General features: G+C 36.0%; 1 long non-coding RNA gene across 1 annotated transcript; it reads right to left on the reverse strand.

The window, feature by feature from the left end:
- Nucleotides 1–238: 238 nt before the first annotated feature.
- LOC143268550 (uncharacterized) lies at nt 239–9,776 on the reverse strand. The gene is made up of 5 exons (XR_013044611.1): nt 9,367–9,776; nt 6,487–6,660; nt 5,750–5,839; nt 4,296–4,391; nt 239–532 (listed from the first exon to the last, which is right to left on the reverse strand). It is a non-coding gene; the product is annotated as an uncharacterized LOC143268550 (long non-coding RNA).
- Between the last annotated feature and the right edge of the window lie 1,697 nt (nt 9,777–11,473).

Raw genomic sequence — 11,473 nt, forward strand, 5'->3', positions numbered from 1 at the left:
GCTATAACATGTGCTTCGCTAATTGAGCTGTTTTCCTCGGTCCCAATTATCTCTACTTTGAAGAACTTGTTTAACTTATATCTGTCCTTTAGTCCTAAACAAATTCCCACCAGAAGAAATACTCATACTCATGATAATTTCTATCATCAGGATGAATTGAATAGAAAGGAGTCAATACCACTCACAAGGCTTTTTTTTTTTTTATCAAATCAGAGTTGAAAAGTAAATGTCTGACAATATTTCCTGGTGCATTAATAAATCTTGAAAATATGCCACTAAATATGCCTTGAGGAAGGGACAGGGACTATTCACTTTACAGAGCAGACCTATTTATTGTTTTATATTTAGATGTCACATAGTAGATTTTATTTAATGAAGATTTAATTCCCACACCATAAAAGGACATATTGAACTAGAGTTTGCTTTTCATTTTGTTGATTTTTTTTTGGTGGTGGGTTTTCCTTGTTGTTTTGTTTTCATTTGGGGAGTGTTGAGTCTTTGTTTTTCTTCTCTTTCTTTGTATTTTTGAGTCCTACAATGGAGGAATAAAGATTCCTTGTAATCTCACATAACAAATGTCTTTGATGAAGTATAGATTTCTAAGAGATGGGATGAAAACATTTCAGCAGAATTCAAGATAGTACAAATTAACTTTGTAATAGTGACTGATTCATTTATTTAGTAATCTATTTGGACACAAAAAGTTCAACAAGGCATAGTCAGCCAGTTTGTTATCTTATGGGATGTTAGAACAAACACAGACAAGTAAGAATCCATGCATATAAAAATACAAACATATATAATACAAATATATACGTACAAATCATGTAAGTGCTGATGCATGGTTATGAATGTTTTGTATTTTCCCATTAACTATTACAGTATTACAGACAACAATATTTAATGATTTAAAAGAAAAGTCATTATGCTTGTCATAATCAGTGACCATAACTGGATTGAGCTATGAGATTCTCTGGTTCTGCCGAAGGCACCATAGGCCTGAATCCAGGGCTGACTAGGTTGCTGAGGACAGGAACTAGCTGCACAGTTATGCCATGCTTCTGTCTAATCAGGGTTTCCATGAAGTGTGTGTATCTGATTTCCCCATAGGATTATTCCACATCTGTCTAGCATTATGGCCAGCTTCCAATATGAAGTCTCAAGACTGAAGTTCACAGAAACAGAAACATTTGAGACTGCATAGGGTGTGGAGCCTTAAAACAGCAGGATGACATTCTTCTATTCTGTTAAAAAATTGACCTTCTTGATCAGCTGAGTTCTGGAGGAAGCAAAAAACTGAATGTGAGTTTTTTCTAATTTTCCAAATAAGAATATACTAGAGAAATAATGGTATAGTTTCACTACTAAAATTTTTTCTTCCTGTGGAGTTATTTGAGCAGAGCAAGAGTGGAAACAAGGGGAAGTTAGGAGGAATTGTAACATGTGTAAGAAAATAAGACACAAATTAGTCATGGTGGCGACATGGGGAGAGAGGTAGATTATTCTGCAAAGTTTGGTGAAGCAAAAATGACAGGAATTGACGTTGAATATGATATGTACTTTCAGGAAATGAGATGTACACTTTTAGCATGAATAACAGAGCTGGCATGCTGTGATTTGTAAATATGGAGGAGCTGGTTAGGGAAGCTTTGGAAAACAGGAGATTTGGGCCTCTTCTGTTTCAGCTGTCTATTCAGCATTCACATGGATCTGAAAGCTAGACAGTGAGGCATTACAGCTCAAGCTCAAGAAAACCCCAAAGGAATTAATCTATTCTTTAAAAAGTCACTAGCCAGTGCAACATCACTAATGAAGGGGTATAAGTAGGTGAAACTCGGAGAAGGAAAGGCTAGCAAAGAATATGAAGGTCCAAAGTGCTACCATCAGGTTGTGTTAACAATGCTGCTAGCTACAGGGATATTTGAGCAGCAGAGGGGAAGTTGCAGGGTCAATGAGACAAAGTGAAGCTAGAACAGTAACTGTCATTTTCAAGTAGTACAAGCCGGAGAAGGAGCAAAACTTTTGGAATCCTTCGGGAAAGGAGACACTAAGATTGAATGTACTGTGAGGTGAGACAGTTTTGCCAAAGACTTATCTGTTCAGTTTTATTCTGGGGAGGTTCTAGATCAGTTAGCAATTTTAGACTCTGACATCAACTATTTCTCTTAAATGGAGTCTGAGTAACTGGAAAATTAGGAATACAACATAGTACTTGGTTTGTATGGAAATGTTGAGTTGATGGATCCAAAGGTATGGCTGTTTTCTTAGGGTAGGTAATACAAACCATTAAAATAAAGCTCCTTGGGCAGAGTTTAGAAATCACTAAGTATGCTTAGATATTTCCATTAACATTTTCTTGAAAAAGTCAAAACTCCTTCAAGTCCCATTATGACTTTTTAATGTTCTATTTTGGTAATAATTATCAAGACAAATGCAGAGTCATATACTTGAAGGACACCTGACCGCAACATCTCTATTAGCACTAGCAAGAACTTTGATAGTTTAAACACTTTCCTTTTACTTTGGGTTAAGTAAACCCCTGCTGCCCCCTAGTGACAAATTACTGGGGAACAAAATCTGTGGGTCTCTTGTTTATTTGCTGACAAAAGTGGAAGTGGCTAAGACCAAGATGGAATGCAGGTGTTTTATAAATCTCAAACTATCACCAGCAGTTGCAAGAATGTTTGAATCATATAAGTCAGTGGGACTCAATCAGAATGATTATCAAAATGACACCCATGACATTTCATTAGTGATGCGGCATAGCAATTTATTCATCTTGATGACTGAAATTCTGACTTTTAAAATCTACAAACACCAGCATCATCATGGTGCAAGCATCTGGCTTTACTAAACCTTGACCAAGTTCAATGACAACAGAATGTAACCTTTGCAGTTTAGGAATTGATGTTCCAAGCTTTATACCTTTCTTTTCTTTTCTTTCTTTTTCCCCTTGCTGTGAGAAATGGCTCTAGAGCGACAGAATTCCTACTAATGAATATGTTGGGATATTACTCTCTGGCCCAAAGAAAACACTGCATCACCATATAGACTCCTTTTCACTGCCTCCCCAAGTACAGAATGATAACAGAAATTAATAGTAATAATAATGATAATAAAATCCATCAACATCTCCCTAAGATCCTCACAGCTCAGTTTCTTGTTCTCAAACAGCTGCTCAGAAATGGCTATATACAACTCTATGGGAAAATCCAAAATTGAGACTTCAAAGACTAAAATGGAGATCACATATTTTATTTTCATGTAACAAGGTTTCTCTTTGTGGAAATCTCCACACAAATATGCCTGGTACTTACATCCATATAAAGTTACCTCTGACTTAATAGGAAGTAGTTAGAACTAGTTTTAAAAATATTTCTGTTTGCATATTAAGTTAGCTGCAAGTTCTTGCTAAAAATTTATGTATATTAAGAAAGCAATAAATGAGTGTCTGTTATTCTTAAAGTATAGTAATTTAGGCAGTCAATATTACCTTGTTCCAATTTCCCCTGTGAGAAATCTGAATCACTTCAATACAGAAAAGTATAACACATATAACTTTATAATACATATGTCTAGAAATAGTCTGGTTTCTAGTGGGTTAATAGTGAAAATCTGTTAAATAGGAGAAGGCATGGAGAGCCATAGGTAGACAAAAATGAAAGTAATTCCCTCCGAAAGACAGGACATGACTGAGAGAATGTCTACAAGATAATTGAAAATTTCTGACAGGAGTTAAAATCTGCAAATTATACTTTGCATTAAGGATTTCTGGAATATTCATGATAAATCTTTTACTGTATCTTTATAGTTCAAATTATTAAATAAGACACAATAAGAGTTAAGACAAGAGATGTTGACTTTGACAATTTTCATGCTGCATCAAAATACAGTGATGAGGTGGACAGCCTAATGATAATGCCTTTTGTCTGTCGTTGAAAACAGTGTATTTTTTCCCACATTAGGAATCACTGTTTTAAGAGAGATTATCTCATATGTAAACTGCACTGTTTGAATGACAACAATTAAAAGAAGATGCCAGTGTAGAGAGTGGTAAGAAGCACATCATGCCACTGTGAGTGAGGTAATTTAGGCATGATATAGAGTATGCTTTGGGACAAGAGTGGGGATTGACTTTCTCTTTATTAGAAGAAATGCATTTTTACTTGCCTTTTGGCCTTATGGATCAAGGGCAAATCTTGCCTAATTGTTACATACTGTGTCAGACTTAGACACTGAACTCGGAGCCTTGTACATTCTTTCCCTGTGTACATTGATGATATATGATTACATACCATTCTTATCCTTCAGAATGAGCTTCTTCATGGATCTTATTTGCCACCAGAATCCTTGTTTGTATCAATGTAGCATCCAAGTTTTAGTAAAGTGTTCTATTAAGGGCCAGATTCAAATGAATATATTCATCAAAATAAATTAATATATGAAGAAATAGATAAGATTTAGACACATTATCAGAGAACATAAGTATGTGTTCTATATTGATGCATTTATTCTGCAATAAAACAATGCAAGTGGTAATCAGTCAGTCAATCAAAAAATGAGCATAGGCAGAATAGAAGAGCATACCAGTTTTTAAGTAATGAACTAGCCATGCTAAAGAAATGAGCAAAAAAAATGAATACAATTAGCTGCCTTTCTGTAAGTTTGGATGTGCTTTGCTATACATCCAAGCTAGTAACAGAAAGACATTCTGAATATAAGAAAAGTATTTCTGTGTTGCCTAAACAGAGTGGCTTAAACATGTCCTTTTATAAATATACTGTACATATGAGATAATGGCTTAAACAGGGAGATCCATTTTCCTACATTTTAAGACAAAATTTTCCTATGTGCCAAGTGAAGCTGACCAGGGAAAAGTAAGTATAAACGGGGCTTGTGGAAGGTGGGAAGATATAAAAGAGTGCATTAACAAATTCTGCTGAGGTAACTCTTGAGAAATTATTTAGACTGGGTTAACTGGATGGAATACTATTAGAAATAAGCAGAAGGGCTCATCAACATTTGAAATCGGTAAGAATTTCCTTTGCCTACTGAGTTTTGCGATACACACGTCATATGTCTTAGTAAAGCTGTGCCACACAGACAAAACATGCAGACATCCCTCCTTCCAAGTGTTTGAAATAATAAATATCTTCATTAGGTCCAAACACAGCTGGATATCTTCTAATAACATGTATAGAATCCAACATCAGGCAGTGTGAATGTGCATGCTTCCCCAAATGTAAACATAGCATCAATAAAGTATAGTATCATTTATTTAATGGAACAAGAAGCTGGGAGATAGTGGCAGATGTTTCAATCATTTGTCGTTGGCTTGCTCTATAACTCTCTCCCGGTCAATACACATTTGCTGCTTTCTGTGTCTGAACTGGTCAATGGAACTGCAATTATTCGTGCTCTTCTCTGACTCACTTATAATGACTGGACAAATTGAAAGACGGCATTTATTAAGTGCGTTTTGCCAAGTACTTAAAGCATATATAGCACCTTCACAAGCAATGGGAAAAGGCTTGAAATGCTGTCCACAACAGTTCACAGAGAGACCAAGAAACTGCAACGGGTCATTTTGCTTTGGAAATCATGAAATGTGACATTGACTAGCTGTTGCCACAGGCAATATTCTTCTTGCCCTCTAAATTTAATGCCTTTATTGGTGTATACATCCATGAATACCTGAACAAAGACATCCCAAGCTTGGAAGTGACCTCTAAAACATCTTAGAACGTACCTCTGTCATGTTCACAGTATCTCTTGACTATCGCTGCCACATGGGCATCTGACTCAAGCCTGGATGCTCATTTCTTTTAAATGCTGTCATCTGTAGGTTATAAATGAACTTCTGTCATCAGTTCCATTTTGGCCCCCTCCAACTTGTACTTTTATCATGTTTTATAGAGGGATGTTAAGACATACTAATCATCATCCTCAGATATCGAAAGCTACAAACAAATAACATTATATAGCTGCGTAAAACAAGATTTTGTTTTGGATACAGGAAAAAAAATAATTAGAAGGCTTCTCAATCAAAGAAAAATAATTATTGCAAAATCATTGTTTCACAGTTCATGAAATGTAATGTAATCAAGAGGAGGTAGATGCAATACGAAGTAATATCTTGGTGAAACCTTGGCATAACCACTGTTGCCAAGAAACAAATGTCCTTCTCATTAATAGGGTTATTATTACCACTGTATGAACTTTCCCCAAAGAGACGAAAATGCCTGCTCATACCAGTTAGGACATCAAAAATGCACCAAAGTCCTGATTTCACCCACGTTTAGTTTGGTGTCTCAATGAGATTATTAGACTTACTCAGAAAGCAAGAGTAAGAGACTATAAATCCTTGAGTGGCCCTTGAACATCTGCATCATCAAAAAATGCCCCCCAATGTAGAAGAGGATTTCTCCATAGCTAAATAAATGGAAAATCCCCTTTGTCTTCCATACTCTTTCCTCTATGACTTACCAAGACCATAAGATATGCAGCTGGAAGATAATTGCATATAGCTGTCTCTGAGGCAACAGATATAAGAGCTGAGATATCAGGTGAGGTTCTGATGATCTTTTCCACCCCTTCTTCTATGAGAGACTGTGAAAAGGCCCAACCATGAAGTTCTCTTGCGGGTAGTCATAGCTGCTTCTGATAAAAATGAGAATTCAAATGATGATTATTGTTACATTAGATTATATGACTATGATGTAGGACCCAAATACCCTCCACAGTCTATGTCACCTAATCCTATGAGATCCAGCATGAGACAGGTACCATAATTTCCCATTATGGATGAAGACATTAACAAGTGGTTCAGTCAAGTTATTGGTCTAAAATCATTCAATGAGCAAATGACTAAGTTGAAATGTAATTCTTAACTATTTATTTGAACCTTTATTTTTGTTTGTAATTATGTGTATGTGTGAGTGTCTATAATTCTTAACTATTTATTTGAACCTTTATTTTTATTTGTAATTATGTGTTTGTGTGAGTGTCTATATGTGCTCAGGAGTGCAGGTGCCCATAAAGGTGAGAAGAAGGTTTTGGATCATGTCAAGTGTCAATTATAGGTGATACTAGATGTTATAGAATATTATTTTAAGGTGTGCTACTTTTCCTTATGTTGCATTTGTTTAATTCTGTGAAGCTGTGTTATTGTGCCTGTCTAAAACACTTGATGGTCTAATAAAGAGCTCAATAGCCAAGAGCAAGGCAGGAGAAAGGATAGGTAGAGCTGGCCATCAGAGAGAATAAATAGAAAAGAGAAATCTGGGAGGAGTAAGAGAAGAGAAGAAGGAGCCAGAAGGAGAGGACACTAGGGGCCAGCTACCCAGCTAGCCATGGAGTAAGAGTGAAAGTAGTATTACAGAAGTAAGAAAAGGAAAAAGCCCAGAGACCAAAGGTAGATTTGATAACTTAATAAAAGCTGGCAAGAAACAAGCCAAGCTAAGGCAAGGAATTTATATTAAAAATAAACCCCCATATGTGTATTTATTTGGTAGCTGGGTGGTGGGCCTCCAAAAGAGTAAAAGAGCAAAAACAATCAACAACAATTAGCTGCCTAACTTGGGTGCCAAAATTTTACCTAAGTGCTCTGGAAGACAGGCAAGCACCCTAATGAGTGAGCTCTCTCCAGCCACATGAATCATAACACTTTTCTCTCTCCATGTTAGCACTATGAAAGTTAATTCAGCAACAAAAGTCATTTATGATAAGATTCTTTCTTTGCCAAATTCACTTTGGCAAAATATTTTTTTTTGTGTGATTTCTTAAAACACATGCTTAACAATTTCATTTCAAAAGCCAAAGGCTGATTAATGTAAAAATATTCCATTACCCTCTCCCCCACGTCCAGTTTGCTCTTGTCCATTTCTCTGTCATTGGGCAATCCCCGTGTCTTTCTTAGGGTCCTGTTTTCTAGGTAGCCTCTCTGGAATTGTGAGTAGCAGTTTAGTCATCCTTTGTTTTACATCTAGTATCCTTGCCCTGGAGGAGATGGGAATGGGGGGTGGCCTGGGAGGATGGTGGGTGGTGGGCTGGATTAGGGAGGATGGGAATCTGTGGCTGATATGTAAAATAAAATCAAATTATAAAAAAAAAAACATTTCACAAGTCAGTAGGCTCTGGCATCATCCTGGATTGCATAGGTTCTCTTTTAAGAAAAATCCCCAATGACACCCTGACCCTTGAACCTACAATAAGTTATTCACCCCTTAACACTCTCCTATTAGCTAAGTGGACTCCAATTTATCAAAACACTATCCCCTTCAAAAAATATTCCCAGCCTCTGAGTTTGCATTTTCTATTTCCCATATACAAATTTAATTATCTGTAACTTTAATATCATTTTAGTTCCTTCTATTTCAGATCACACGTATAACAGGTAGCTTTACCAGGGAGAATCCTAATGCTCTCCACATCCACAACCAAAGCTGATTAGTCTATGTTGTTTTATTCAATATGCATATGGCCCTAAAGTGCATATTATCTGCTTAATAATTATTTTTAAAATTCTCTACTTGAGTTTAAGTATTAGGAGGTCAAGAGCTATGGCTTGTTTAGTTACCATAGCAACTACAATGATTTCAGTTGTAGGATGAGGCTGGAAGAGATGTAAAAATGACATATCTATTCCTTTAATGAATGCTTACAATATTTATATGCTAGATTAAAATGCAAGTTATAAAAGGAAAAGCTTGTCAATACAAAAAGTAACATTAAAATAATGAGCACATTATAAGATGGGTCAAGTTAAATTCATAACAAACAAAACTTGGTCTGACAACCACCCAACCAACTCGCAGATGGATGAGATGAAATTCGAATTAGACTCTTTATAACTCCGAAGCATCTATTTCCTTTTGCTCCTGTATTACGTGAAATCATGTTAATGCCAAAATGGAACTGTGAGCAATGAAAAGGATGCATAAGAAATGTTCAGTAGCGGTTCTGCCAGCGACAGTCAAAGACAGTTCTCAGAAGGGACGTTGACAGGTGGAAAGGAGTGACAGGGAGACATTCTCAACAACCAGGAAACTATGTGTAGGAAGGATGGGTGTGCAAATAAACAAAGGCCCATTTAACACCTACGTCTTGAAAATTGTCTCAGCTATGGCAGCAGGGATTTTATGAGTCGCATGTAACAACATCCTCAAAACAAGATTTAGCCACTAAAATTCAAACCAAGACATTGATAGCTATCATCCAGCTCACTGAAATTGTAGCAAATTGTCACCTGGTTCTGCCTCCTCACAGCAGACCTATAAATTGAGTGTTATGCCTAGACATCAAACCTCTCTGGCATGAATTGGGGTGGGGCTTTGGAGTACAAAGGTCACTGCTGGCTTAACTTACAGGCATTCATGAAGACTGTAGATTCCAGTCAATCATTCTTAGATTTGTGTTCGTTTGAGACATGTCGTCAGATCTACAAGGTTAACTGTCCATTGAATAGCTGCACAAAATCCAAGATCGAGAATGTGAATATCGATTGTCATGCTTCACAGAATGAACTGGCCTCAGAAATCTCCTCTCAAAGCTACATCAATATTGGTATCCCAGTGTCACTGGGAAATTGTTCCTGCAATGTGTATAAACTATTGTTTGAGAATTTGTCAAAAATAATTTATTATTGATGTAAATATTACAGTGAAGTTACTGATTATCCAGACCTTGGTCTTAGCATTCAAAGCTCACATTGCAGACTACTCTATATTGCTTGTAAGGAGTCAATTTACTGACAGACTTCTCACAGTGTGAAGAAGCTAATGCAGCTCAACCACAGAGTGCAGATGACTTTCTGGCATGAGTTTTTGTTCTTAGCAACTTTCTCTACAATGAGCTAGAAACAAGTCAGCTTTATTAGTTTTTTTCTTTTATTTTTTAGGATCATAATAAAATTATATCATTTATCTCTTTGCTATCATCCCTCCAAACCCTTCTATATACCCTCCTTTCTTTCTTTCAACCTCATGGTCTCTTTTTTCACTGTCATTACATGAATATGTGTATGTGATATCTATGTATATATGTAATGTGTATTATATATATATATGATGTAATATAATGTGTATGTAATGTGTATATATGTATGATGTATATGTGTATGCATTCCTAAATATAACTTGCTCAGTCTGTATAATGTTACTCATATGTGTGTTTCAGGGCTGATCATTTGGTATTGGATAACCGATTGGTGGGCTCTTCCCTGGAGAAGACTTTCTCCCACTCTCAGCATTCCTTAGTTACCTGTAGGAATTTACGCGAGGTTGAGGCTTTTTGCGCTTTTCCTTGTCCACGTCGGCATGCCTATTGTTGTTGACTTTGTTCAGTGCATGCTGAGGCAGTCATGTTGGGGAGACTATATGGGTATAGTAGACACAATCACTTCCATACTTAAGGCTCAAGGAACATTGTAGAAGAGGGACAGGAAATTGGCAAGGTCCAGAGTTTAGGGGAGTTTGCTGTGAATTTAACTCCACTTAACAATTTGTTTCAAATATATTATTTTACCCAGAATTAAGAGATGTTTGTGAGAATGTGAAACTACATATATGTATGCATGGGTGCCTATGTGTGTGCACCTATGTGCATGTAAATGTGCTGCTGTTGTTGTTTGTTGTTGTGTGTGCTTGTATGTACCTCTAGAAATGATAAAAGCGAAGTGAGAATTAGTACTAATTATCAGAAGTCAAAGAATATTGAAGCCATTTTCTAATAAATTATTGCTGTGGTTTCTTCTAATAACTTGCATTTTAAACATCTGAAATAAATTATATACCATTTCTAACTGTATTAGCACTGAATCACTGCTTTTTCAAGAAATGAAACAGTTTTCTCCATTTCATCACTTTTTATTTCATGAAAATACACATATAAATGTCAGATATTTTTGGCCCTCAGAGGTTTTGCATACTTACAGAGAATGAAAAGGGAACACAGTTAACCAATCTATCTAACTTCACTCTCCCCAAAAAACAGTAGGAATGCACTTGTGACATTAAAAACTTATGTGATTTGAACTAGGGAGCTGTTAAATGTGCTGTTAGAACTCAATGCAGGTATTAAGTTGTATGTATGTATATATATATGGCTCTGTTTATATATCAGCTCAGCCAACCTTTGTTTCTATACAAAAGAAATATTAAGTCTGGAGAATGCCCCCAAAAAGACAAAGGATATGTCTTTGTGAGCATATTAAACCTATCAGACTTTTAATTAGTTGTGAATTTATATGAATGGACACAAGAAAAGAAAAAAAGAAGGGTCATTGTTGTCCATCAAGGCAAGTCCAAAAATTTTCCTAACAAATGATTATGGATTCCATTAAAAATACCAATTAATAAATGAAATAAATACAACATGCAATAGTCACCAGAAATAAATCTTACCTTTGCTTTCTAAATGTCACTATGAAACAATTATTTGAGAGAGAAGAGGTAAAGAAACTAATTAGCATCAG

This window comes from Peromyscus maniculatus, chromosome 14, assembly GCF_049852395.1.
Source record: "Peromyscus maniculatus bairdii isolate BWxNUB_F1_BW_parent chromosome 14, HU_Pman_BW_mat_3.1, whole genome shotgun sequence".
NCBI lineage: Eukaryota > Metazoa > Chordata > Mammalia > Rodentia > Cricetidae > Peromyscus > Peromyscus maniculatus.